The sequence below is a fragment of the Theobroma cacao genome, chromosome 4, assembly GCF_000208745.1.
Source record: "Theobroma cacao cultivar B97-61/B2 chromosome 4, Criollo_cocoa_genome_V2, whole genome shotgun sequence".
Classification (NCBI taxonomy): domain Eukaryota; kingdom Viridiplantae; phylum Streptophyta; class Magnoliopsida; order Malvales; family Malvaceae; genus Theobroma; species Theobroma cacao.
The window spans coordinates 17912956-17925360 of record NC_030853.1 but is presented as its reverse complement, the minus strand read 5'-3'; positions in this window follow the sequence as shown (position 1 = coordinate 17925360).

Sequence of the window (12405 nt, the reverse complement as noted above, 5' to 3'; positions counted from 1 at the left end):
TTAGCTACAATATAGGATCCTTTTGGAACCCAAATTTTTCTTGTTTTCTGCATGCTTCTATTTCTATAACAGTCATAGGATAAATGTCCAAGTTTTTCATAGTTATAACATCTAGATAAAGCATTATCATAATTTTTCTTAAAATATGTGTTCCTCCTTGATGTTTCTTTCCTCAAACTTTTAATATTAGCATTTTCTTTAACTGCCTTTTGTAAAGCTTCTGTTCTGTTTTCCAATTCCAATTTTAGAGTTTCAAATTTGTTTTTGAATGCTCTAATTCAATTTTGTAGAAAATTTCTTTGCTCAAAAACAGAATTGAAGTCATGTTTTATCTTTTGCAAATCAGTCTCAAGAGATGTAGTTTTTCTTTTCAAAGTTTTATATTTTGATGCAAGTTTCTCAAACTCATCATAAAGACATTCATATTCCTCTTTTAGTTCATTAATTGAAATATCACAAGAGAATGAAGATACCTCGGACACATCATCCTTTGCCATCAGACATAAATTTGCTCTTTCTTCAACTTTTTTTTCTTCATCATCAGAACTTGAAGTATCATTATCTAACTAGGTGGCAGCCACCATTGCTTTCTTTGTTTTTCTGTCTTTCTTGGGAGTTTCTTCTTTTAGCAAAGGGCATTTTGACCTGAAGTGTTCTAGCTTCTTGCATTCAAAGCATATAAGCTCTTCCTACTTGTTGAACTCATTTTTATTTTTGGTTTTCCATAAAGAGTCTTGATCTCTTCTATAACCTCTCTTAGCTAATCTCCGGTTTATTTAGCCCATAAGTTTTCTGAACCTTCTTGCAACCATAGCTAGTTCCTCATCATAATCATAGGATAAAATATCCAATTCTTCTTCTAGGATGCTTGCTTTTAAGGCAATACTTTTCTTCTTTTCCTTTGCTTCTCTTTTGTCTTCCTCTTCCTCTTCCTTAAGTTTCAGCTCGTGAGTGAGGAGAGAACCACAAATTTCATTTAGAGTTATAACATTGAAGTCCTTGGCTTCTCGAATGGCAGTCACCTTTGGCTTTCAATTTTTGGGTAGGCTTCTAAGAAGTCTTTTAACAATTTTATGTTGGAGAATTACTTTGCCTAGCTGACTTAATTTATTTGTGATGTTTGTGAATTTATCTAGCATGCTGGTGATATCTTCACCAGGTTTCATCTTAAACATCTCATAATTGTTGGTTAAGAGAGCTATTTTAGACTCCTTGACTTGTGAAGTCCTTTCATAAATAATCCTAATTTTGTCCCACACTTGTTTAGCTGTTGTATAGCTTGACACTTTGTTGAATTCAGTGGGAGTTAAAGCACAATGTAGTGTATTAATTGCCTTAAAATTTGTTTGGACTCTTTTGGTTTCAGCTTCAATCTATTCAGACCTTGACTTAGGAATCATCTCGTTGGTTACAACATTTAAGGTCGAAGCAATAAAAGGACCATCAATGATGACATCCCACATCTCATATCTATTACCCTAATGTATATTGACATCCTAGTACTCCAATATGGGAAATTTGAGCCATCAAACAGAGGTGGTCTATTTGTGGACTGTCCCTCAGTAACTACTAACTTTTGAAAAACCATTTGGATCTCCCTTAAGATGTTAACCCTTGATAAAGAGGGACCTGCTCTGATACCACTTGTTGGTCCCAAGTAAATGTGATAGAGGGGGGGTGAATAGCACTTTTTGGCTCTTACTCAAATTAACTTCTAATTGGCGACAAATGCAAGATAAAAGAAAGATTTAAAGATGAATGTAAAACTAAAAATAGAGCAGACAATCACATTAGAATTTATAGTGGTTTGGTCCAAAACCTACATCCACTACCTTGATTGTTCAACCAAGGATTTTCCAAAGCAATCCACTATGAACGGTGAAATTCACAAGCTTTTACAATGGTTTTACCAGGTTCAGCCAAAACTTTTCACAATGATTTTTACCGGGATCAACCAAAACCCAAACTAACTTTTTTAGGCTAAGTTAGAACCTACACACCTAATCAAGCAATCCAAGCTTGAACAAATTCCCTTAGAGTGTATCGCACACTCTAAGTATACAAGGAGAAGAGAAATAAAAGTGTGCCTATGATCATTGACTTGATCTAAGTGGTACAAAGTCAAGTGCTTATCTCAAATACAAAGATAGAAGTGAAGTGCAGTAAGAGTGCAGAGAGTTTTTACTATTTGTGAGCTCTTTTTGAACTTGGAAGCCTTAATTACATTTTCTAGTCGTTGGGAGCCTCTTAAATACTTGAAAAATCGGCTCTGATAGGTGTTAGACAGTTTTTGACCGTTGGAAACAGTTTGGTGGCAATTCTGGCCGTTAATCCGTCTTCTAGTACTCAATTCAAATTTTTTGACAGAATGATCTTAGTTGACTAATTGCACTCTTAGTCGACTAAATCGTTTCTGTCTTCTGATCCCAGTTTCTGACAGTGAGCACATAATCGACTAACTTACTTCTTAGTCGATTAAGTTATTTCTGTCTTGAAGTCCAGATTTCTAGTAGTAAGCTCTCAGTCGACTAACTTACTTCTTGGTCGACTAAGTCTTATCTGTCTCTCAAACCTCTTAAGCTCGCCAACTTCGTATTTGAATTTTAGCTGACTAATACCCTTCATTATCCAACTAACAGGCTTCTGTTTTGTTGATCAATTGTAGCTTTTTATTCATATGATTTTTGATATGTGCCTTTGAATGATTGATTTATTCTTGGCATAAAATTTTTGTCCTACACACTCAAGTAGAGATACTAGACACAAATAAATGAGAATGTTTTATTATCATAAAAAACTAATGGAGCCAACAAAGCCTAACTCCAACAAAGGCCAATGTCAAAACGGTGACCTCCCATTTTCTCCCCAAAATTTATTTGAGTTTTGGAGGCGGTGCGTTCTGGATGCAGGCCTGCCAACAGCCCAAGCATGGCGACTTTTAGCCACCGGCGCCCAAAATCAAATGTCCAAATTCCCGAAAATCAATATTACATAGGAATTTTAAATGTAGAATTTGATTAAAAAAAGTTTAAGTTGAAATTTATTTTGATAAGGTTACACATAAAAAAATTAAAATTACAATCAAACAATTCTTCACATATATAAAATAATTATTGAATTCAAGAGATAAAAAATTACTAAAAATAAAACAAATTCATAAACAACCTAAAGTTATTGCTTAACGCACCATCTCCGGTGCACTTACCACCACCATTATCTATGTGAGGGGGAGAATAGAAAATTTGTTACTTGTGTCCTGAACAATTGGCATTCACTTAACTTCATAATAGACAAAATTCTCTTCCCGATCAGTTGTCCAACTGAAGGAATGATTTCCGTTTCCACTGCCAGTCAAATTCAATATCATTATTTTGTCCATTTCTCATGAACCCATCTTAACTTTAATCTTTTCATTACATGTACGATTATAATTACGTATGATAATATAGTAAAGAGTAATAATTAATGAGATTTGCTGTGGATCATATGCTTGAGCAATGATTTTTAGAATAATTAAAAGTTTAAAACTTAGTTTAAAATGAATTCTAAAATGAGACGCGCGAAAGGAAACATGGAAGTTTCTGTTGTAAGGGCTTTCTCACTTAACTGGAATCCTAACCGAGCTTCTTATTCTGCCAGATACAAACCCATGTCGAGCAACAAGTACTTCACCGAAGGAGTTCTATGTCCAGAACAATGCCACCATCGCTGACAACATGAAGCTGGAATTAATTTTCCTACACTCTGTTATTGCCAGAATGCTTGTGGATGAATCCTTTGTGTCTCTTGCTGCCCTTAATCCTAAGAAACCCACTGCGAACTGCGGCAGGCCAGGCACTTCCTATAAAAGCTGCCTCCCCCATGAAAACAGGAGTCCTAGACCACCCACACAACCATTAGGACCCTATAACCGAAACTGCTAAACATAATTAATGCACGAGCGTGTTGCCAATGTCAATGGTAAGGGTATTTTGTATGTAGAATGCGCACTGCTTTCTTTTATTTTCTATATCAGATTTATAAAAAAGTGCCCTTGAAGGTTATTAATTTGGCCTATTACTTGATGCTATATTATACACTGCACTATAAAAACCGTGTTTAACTCATATTCAGCAGTATAATTACGGAGACTTGTATGTAACTCAGGGTCGGTTTTAGCATAAAGCCACCAAAGCCTTTACTTTAAGTTTCATAATTTTATATAATATAATTAATTATATTAAATATATATAAAAATTAAAATAATTAATAAAATATTTTTTAAATTAAGTGTCTATTAAATATTTGTTTTCTTTCACTTCCTACCTCTTATTAATTCTCAACTATTTATCTCACTTCCTCACTTATGTAAAAGTCAAAATAATTAATAATTACATATTTTATCACTTTCTCAATTATGTGTCCAATAAATTTCTATTTTTTGTCATTTCTCAATTCCCATAATACTAATAATTCTTAATTATTTTTCCTATTTTCAATGAACGTAATATGTTTTTAATGATCTCCAGCTAATAGTAATTTTTTTTATTTTCAATAAAAAGGACCTCATTTAAATTTTTTTTTTTGTTCAGTAAAGGTCTCATTTAATTGCTTAAGGCTTTTAAAGGTATTGAGCCACCCCTGAAGTAACTTGCAAGGCATTATCAACTTTAACTTAATGAATCTTATGATTTTATTCACAAAATGTATCTCAAAAGTATGAGTTTAAATCTTACATATACGATAGTGTATCCTAAAAAATTTTTAATATGGGATTGAGTAGGGATGTCAACGGGTAGGGTACCCGTTAGTTTTGAGATACCCGAACCCTAACCCTATTAAAAATAAAATACCATAATCCTATTAACTACTCTAATAATTTGAAAATTACTACACTAACCCTAACTCTAATACATTCCCACTATCCTATAATTACCCTAACTCGTTTAAATACCCGATTAAATAAAAAATTATTAAAATCTTCTTCATGGCTACCCAATTACCCAATTAACTTTTATAATCTCATAACTTCTCTTTAGATTTATATGTTATAAGTTTATATAAATAAATGTATATATATTGTAATTAATAATTTTATAAGTTATAATTTTTGCAATATTAATACAAAATAAAAAGTAAATATATTTATATTTAAAGTACATATATATGTATATACACACACATACATAAAAAATATTTTAATATATAAAATACTAACTATATTCCTTATAAATTAACACAATATATAAACTATATAGATTAAAAGACATTACAAGTTAATTAATAATAATAGTTTCATGAATTAATTTAATTAATTATAAGGATTTGTTCTTAATTTCATGAAATTAAAAAAAACATTTAGGTTCCAAAACTATTCTAATCTCAAAACTTTCTTTAAGTATATATATTATAAGATTATATAATTAATGGTATATATATTATAATTAATAATTTTATAGGTCATAATTTTTGTAATGTTAACACAAAATAGAAAGTAAATATATTTATATTAAAAGTATATATATAATAGTAATTATATTCCTTTATAACATGATATAATATTCAAATTATTTAAACATAATTAATAATCTAATAATTTTTTAATTTAAATATATTAATGTTATCATATTAATAATTAGAGTAACCATAGCTTTCATATATTTGTTAGTTTTTAACCAAAAAAATTGCTTGTAAAGTTGGTAAAAATTGTAAATTTTTAATTTAATTATTAAAATAATAATAAAATATTTACAAATAGTAATCGGGTTCTGGTAACGGATGCCCAAAGGGTGGTACCTGAAGCCATTAATAGAGTACCCTAAATCGATGTAACAAGGTAGGATACCCGTAGGTACCCTATAATAGGGTACCAGTTGACATCCCAAGGAGAGTGTTACAATCTCCCCATTAAGATCTTGTCATCCCCTCAAATCCAACAAATCACATTAATATTCAACCTTAAGCTTACCCCATTAAGACGGGTCAACAGTCGCTCAAGTATTTCTTTTCCCAATCTTGCAATTCTCCTTAATACTCAACCTGCCACTTGGGGTTTCGAGGCATATCTTCTTAATTTCATGCAATTCTTCACCTTTGCATTTTTGTTTGTAGTAAGATGGAATAGCCTTGCAGATAGTTGATGGTAATGTCTCATCGTTGAGGTTGAAATGCTGCTCTTATTTGACATAAAAATATTGACAAATTCTAGCGTTGAGAAAATTTGAATATATTCCTTGCCCCAAAAAAAACTTTTTTTTGGTGTTATCTAAACATCACAAAATATTTTTTAATCCAAGATAGTAACATTTAGTGTTCTACAAGAATTTTAGATTTATCGGTGTTGAGATAAATTAAAAATATTTTAGTTATGGAAACAAATTCTGTTTCATTTATAACTTCATTCAAATAAAAAAAATATTTTTCACAGTATCATGTAAACAATAAAAATATGAATTTTTCAAAAAAATTCTTTCTTCCAAAAACTTCTACTTTTTAGAAGTTCATTTTTGTGAAGAAAGCACAATCTTAATACCTTTTGCTTTTGTTTGCTTTATAATCGATATTTTAAATTTTCCACTATAATACTTATTACTCTCTGTGCATACTTTTCTAATTTGTTTTTTATAAGCATTATACAACAATACTCTATATTAAAAAGATTTATTATGTCCTCCAAGTCATCAAGTATTGCTTGTGAGCAAGAGGAGCATGAATGGCTGAAACACACAGAAAAATAAGATTTATTACAATTTCTTTAGATGAATACAATAGGTTTGATCAATATTGTCATATGTAGAAAAAGAAATAGTTATAGACTTATGGACATTGATCTCTTCTAAAGTAACTTATAGTCAGCTTCTTTTTTGGGTATTAATTACTTTATTATATTTTTATTGCTTTTAGTGTTAAAAAACTTATGAATAGAGTAATGAAGTTCGAGTTCCCATTAATAACAAAATAATGAAGTAGATCAATTAATAGTATAACAAAAGAATGCAATGCATCATATTTTTTACTAATCTAAGTGTGCCCATGAGGATACATGATGAAGACCCTAATTCTGTTCGGGTGTTTTACCAAATTTGTGAATTAAAATAAACATATAAAAAAATACATGATACAAAAGATTAGGAAAGTTACCAGAAATTAAAAAAAAAAAAGGGATTAGGATCGGATATCCGATCCTCAACTCCCTTGCAACAAATCCCTAATCTTGATAAGTTTTCTATCAAAATCTACAAATTCAAGGGTATAAAAACTCCTTTCAACCACATAATCAACACACAAAAACATAAGAAATAATCAATAAAAGGAAGGGGTTTTTCGGGTTTTTTTGGATTTTTTTTAGAGATTCAATTTTTCTTCTTTCAGTTAAGCTCCTAAATTTTTCAACTTCTTTCAATTAAGTCCAATTTAAGTAATCCATTTTCACATTCTCACTTTTCATATTCTCAATTGACATTATGTGTAAGATCCATTAGATTCTTGACATATTGGTAATAAATATTAACTATAATCCTTGTAAAAAAATATGAGGATGAAAAATTTCTATGTATTTCTTCTTCTTCAAATATGGTTAATATGTCTGCGGTGTGACAACAAATAGTTAAACTTGCGAAAGAAGAAAGGGTGAAGAATTTCCTTGTCATGAAAGGGTGTAGATGGGTGATTGGAAATGGTAAAGGAGTGTTTTTTTGGCTAAATAAATGGCTATCAGATGATCCACTTAATTTATGTTTCCCACGGTTGTTCTTTATAGCCACGGATAAGGAGTGCAGAGTATGTGATGTGTTCACTATGGGAAGGTGGAAGTCCTCTTTCAAACCTCCTTAGAATGCTTCAGAGGTGGTACTACAGAATGATATTAATGATCGATTGGTATGGGTTCTTGATAAGAAAGGGAAGTTCTCTATTAAGCGTTTCTTTATGGCTATTAACAATTTCCATGAGCAAGCTGAACAAGAGGTATGGTTTAAAGACATTTAGAGGTTATCTACTTATCTTAAGTTACAAGGCTTCTTATGGTTACCAATCCTTCAAGGAATACCTACAAGGAGCTTTCTTCGATTGCCTAGGGTGCCCTTTAAAATGAAAAGTTGTAAATGTTGTTGGTCCTAGGATACCCTTTAAAATGGAAAGTTGTAAATGTTGTTGGTGTGGTTTAATGGAAGAGACTTGTGACGACCTTCTTTATACATGCTACTATAGCTGGTGAGTACAAAGTGTAATACTAAAATGCTGAAGCTTTGCTTGGATACTTCCACAAACAGGTGGAGGGTATTATTCAGTCATGGGATAATTATGGGTTTGGTGGGGGCATAAAATCCCATGGGGTAATAGTGTGCGGTTCAACTTTCTAGTCTTTATGGTTGGGTCATAACGGGACTACTTTTAATGTGAAGAAATGAAATGGTGATGAAATTATCTTCTTTATCAAAATGCGGTTGATGTTGTGGATTAAAGTTAGCGACGGTAATGGAGAAGTGAGGAGAATGGGTGATGGATGGAACCATGCAAGCAAAACCCGATGGTAGTGGGCAAGGTACTTAGGTTGGGTATTACTTGGGTTCCTCCAAAACCTTCAAAGCTTAAGTTCAACGTGGATGACTTTGCACGTGGTAAACCAGGTTTGGTTGGATATGTCAGGGTCCTTTGAGACTCAAACGAGCATGCAAATGGAGTGTGTTATGGTTCCTTGGGCATATAGCATAACCCACGCAAATGCTAAGGTAATGACTATTTTCGATGTAATTAAATTATTTGCTACCATATCATGGGTGAGTGCCAATAGACTCATTGTTGAGTTCGATTCAAGAATTACACTTTCTTGGGTGAAAGAGACCAAACTTTGCCCATTGAACTTATGGAGAACCTTTAGTGAATTGGACAACATATGTACGGATATTGGTGATATTTCTTTCTTTCACATATTCCGAGAAGACAAGATATTGACTGATTCTTTGGCAAGGTTTGGGTAGAACATAGTGACAAGTTCTATGCATGGTGGTAGCCATATTATTAGGTATGTTCTTGGGATTTTATCTTTCTATCTTTATGGAAGAATATGTATTAGACTGTGGTGAACCGTGCCTTAATTGGAAGAAGCTATTTGACCGTCCTAGTTTTAGAAGATTTGCTAGATAAATCTAAGGTTATTCCTAACCTCTGTTTTAGGCATTGTTGATAGCTTGTTGTGTATGATTGTAATATTATTTGTTTTCAGCTGAAATTTGCGTAGTTATCATTATTGTATTGACTCTTAGTGTTGGATGCCTAATATTGGGTATGCAAGGTGTGGGGTCTTTGTAAGGCCTTTCAAGCTAATGTATTCGCTTGTCCAGGCTATGTAACTATGTTCGATTTTAACAAGATCCATTTGACTGACTGAGCAAAAAGAATATATTAACTATAATCCAAGTTAAACTAAGATTAGATTAATCAAACTCTTTTACATTCAAAATCAATTCCCAACTGATTACTTCATATTTATAAGTCAAGATTTACATCTAGTAACGCATCATAACTATCCAAATATTAAGAAAAGTCATAGTGGCTTGACTCAACCTTTTGATGCATAGTCTTGCAGTGTAATTATTATTCCTTCATCATCTACTTTCCCGACAAAACATAAAGGATGGCGTAGTGTCTACTCTAATTTTTTCTTTTCCATTTTAGCATTTGATTATAGTAATCAAACTCATCATAAGAATGTAAACAAACTCTTTTGTCGACACCTCTAATTGCCTAAGCTTAAGACTTATGAGAGTTATTAGTTATCAAGATATAATGGATATTCCTTATATATTCCATTACGGTGATGAATCCTTTATTGATCATTGATTGACCTCCATGTCTTTCATGCTATATCTAATATTCATCCTTTTTTAAGATCCTTAGCTATGACCACTTAAAATAATATCAAAACATAGCACTCCATATGTAAGGTAATCAAAGGATCTCAAGTCTACGAATCGCTTACTCAACTGTCATATGAGAATTTTTCCATATATGCTCGAGTAATATACCAAATGATATTCTCATGGTGATTAATGTTCAATTAACTTGTTCTTGTAACAAACACCCACATGTTATTTCAAGTATCCTCATAGTTCAATCTATGAGATCAATTGCTCACTTCATAAGTGAAGAACATAACCATGTGCCAATCTTTATGTTTTATCAATATTTGTTTTTCTTTATAAAACTTTTAACTCGGAATCATTTAGGAATAATGCTTTGATGTAATAAAATTCTTATAATTATAAACCTTTATAATATATTTTGCAAAGCATATATCATTTGATGCATTTTATTTTAACTAATCAGAATTTATAGGTCTTTTAAAAATAAAGAATGCCTTTTATAAATAATAAATGCTTAATTAAAATTTGTTTTTCTATATAACCAGCTAATTGGTTTGTAGGGCATACAACGATACTATCAAGTTTGTGTAGAGTGAGATTGTTTAGATTAGATTTGACATGGTGTGAGGCTCTAGAGTCTAGAATCTAACTTTGCTCATCAGTTGGCTTGGAAGATGGTTTATGTTGGCAATTGGTTGTTTGGTCATTCCTCTAATGTTGTAGCAGGTCTTGGCAATATGTCTTCCTTTATCATAGAACTAGTAAACTGGTTTGCAAGTTTATGATAACTAGGAATAAATTTTTTAATTTGATAATTCAAATTTTTATGTTAGAGAAATTACCTTTGGTATTACCTCTCCTAGAATGAAAATAAGTTTACCTAACATGTTGAGTTTCTAGTTAACTAGAATTCTAAATCTTGGTTGACTAGGATTCTTATTTGTATACAACATTGAGTAGTTGTATGGTTTTAAACTTTTTGTTCCACATTAAGTCCTAATTTCATTCTACTTTGGGCTTTTATATTATAAAAGTAGATCTCTAGGTTTTAAAAGAGTGAGTAGTGCTTTGGGAGCTCTAGAGAGGGAACACCTCTCTATCTTTTGCTCTAGCTGGAGTTGGAGTGGTTTGGGTGAGTGTTCTTAAGAGGCTATTAAGAGAGGGTGTGCAAGGGATCTTGGGATGGTTTGAAAAGCTATAAAGGTCAATTTATTGTACTTTAATTTCTCAATAGTAGGAGAGCAATTTATACTCCATGGACGTAAGCAAGCGGCCGAACCATATAAATTCTTGTGTTTTTTATTTACTTGTTTTCTCTGGGTTTTATCTTTGTTATTTCTTAGGCAATTTTCACAACAAACTAGTATCAGAGCTTTGGATTTTGGTAAATCAAGATTTAACAAGGATGTCTAGAGTTACTAGTTCTATAAATTATTCAATTGAAAAGTTTGATGGGAAAACTAGTTTCATGCAATGGCAGAGAATGATGAAAGATCTCCTTGTGTAATTTTTTTTGATGCGTCCTTTTCTATAGTAGGAGAAAGGGCAACTAGATGACATGAAGGATGTTGAATGGACAAAGTTGGAGGAAAGGTGTGTGTGAGAACTACTTGGCTTTGCATCGAGGATAATGCATTTAACCATGCTATTAGTGAGGTATCTGCTCTAAGGTTGTGGTCAAAGTTGGCGAAGATTTATTTGGCAAAAGTTTTTCCAACAAGTTCTAGCTTAGGCCAAAATTTTATCACTTAAAGATTAAAGAGAATAGATGCCTCATAAAGCATATGAACAAATTCAACAAGATCATTGATTAGTTGAAGGAGGTTGATGTGAAGGTGGAGGAATAGGCGAAGGCACTATTATTCCTCGCATCTCTTCTGGTTATGGAATCTCCAATGTACAAGAAGGGTATAATAATGTTAAATCAAGCACAAGCAACGTTAATGTCTCATGAAATAGGTAGAGATTCAGTTGACTCAGCATTGGTGGTCAAGGTTCGGAAGAGTAAGCCAAAGGACATGGGATTTAAAAGTGGCAAGTTTAGATCCAGCGGTGTTTAATGCTTTTGATGAAAAGGGTATGGACATATTCAAAAAGGTTGTCTTACAAAAAGGGATGAAAGTAACAGGAATAAAAGTGAGTGTGCTGTTGTTATTGATGATGATAATTGTGCAGTCCTAGCAAACATAGAAGATATGGATACAAACTCTAGTTGGTATTTAGGTTCTGCTTGTGTCATTCATATCTACCATCAAAAGGTTTATTTTGATTTGCTTCACGAAAAGATGGTCAAGAATTTGGTTTTGGGTGATAAGTTAATGGTGAAAGTCATAGGTCTTGAAGTGTTGAGAATCAAAATGTTTGATAGGGTTGTGCTCTTTTTAAGTGATGTGACCTATGTCCTAAAGATGCCCAAGAATCTAATATCATTAAGCTTATTTGACTCTCAAGGGTTCAAATTTTCTATTGTGATGGAGTGCTAAAAGTCACACAAGGTGACAAGGTCTTGATAAAGGGGAATTCGCATAATGGTTTGTATTGTCTAGAATGTAAGGCCTCGAAG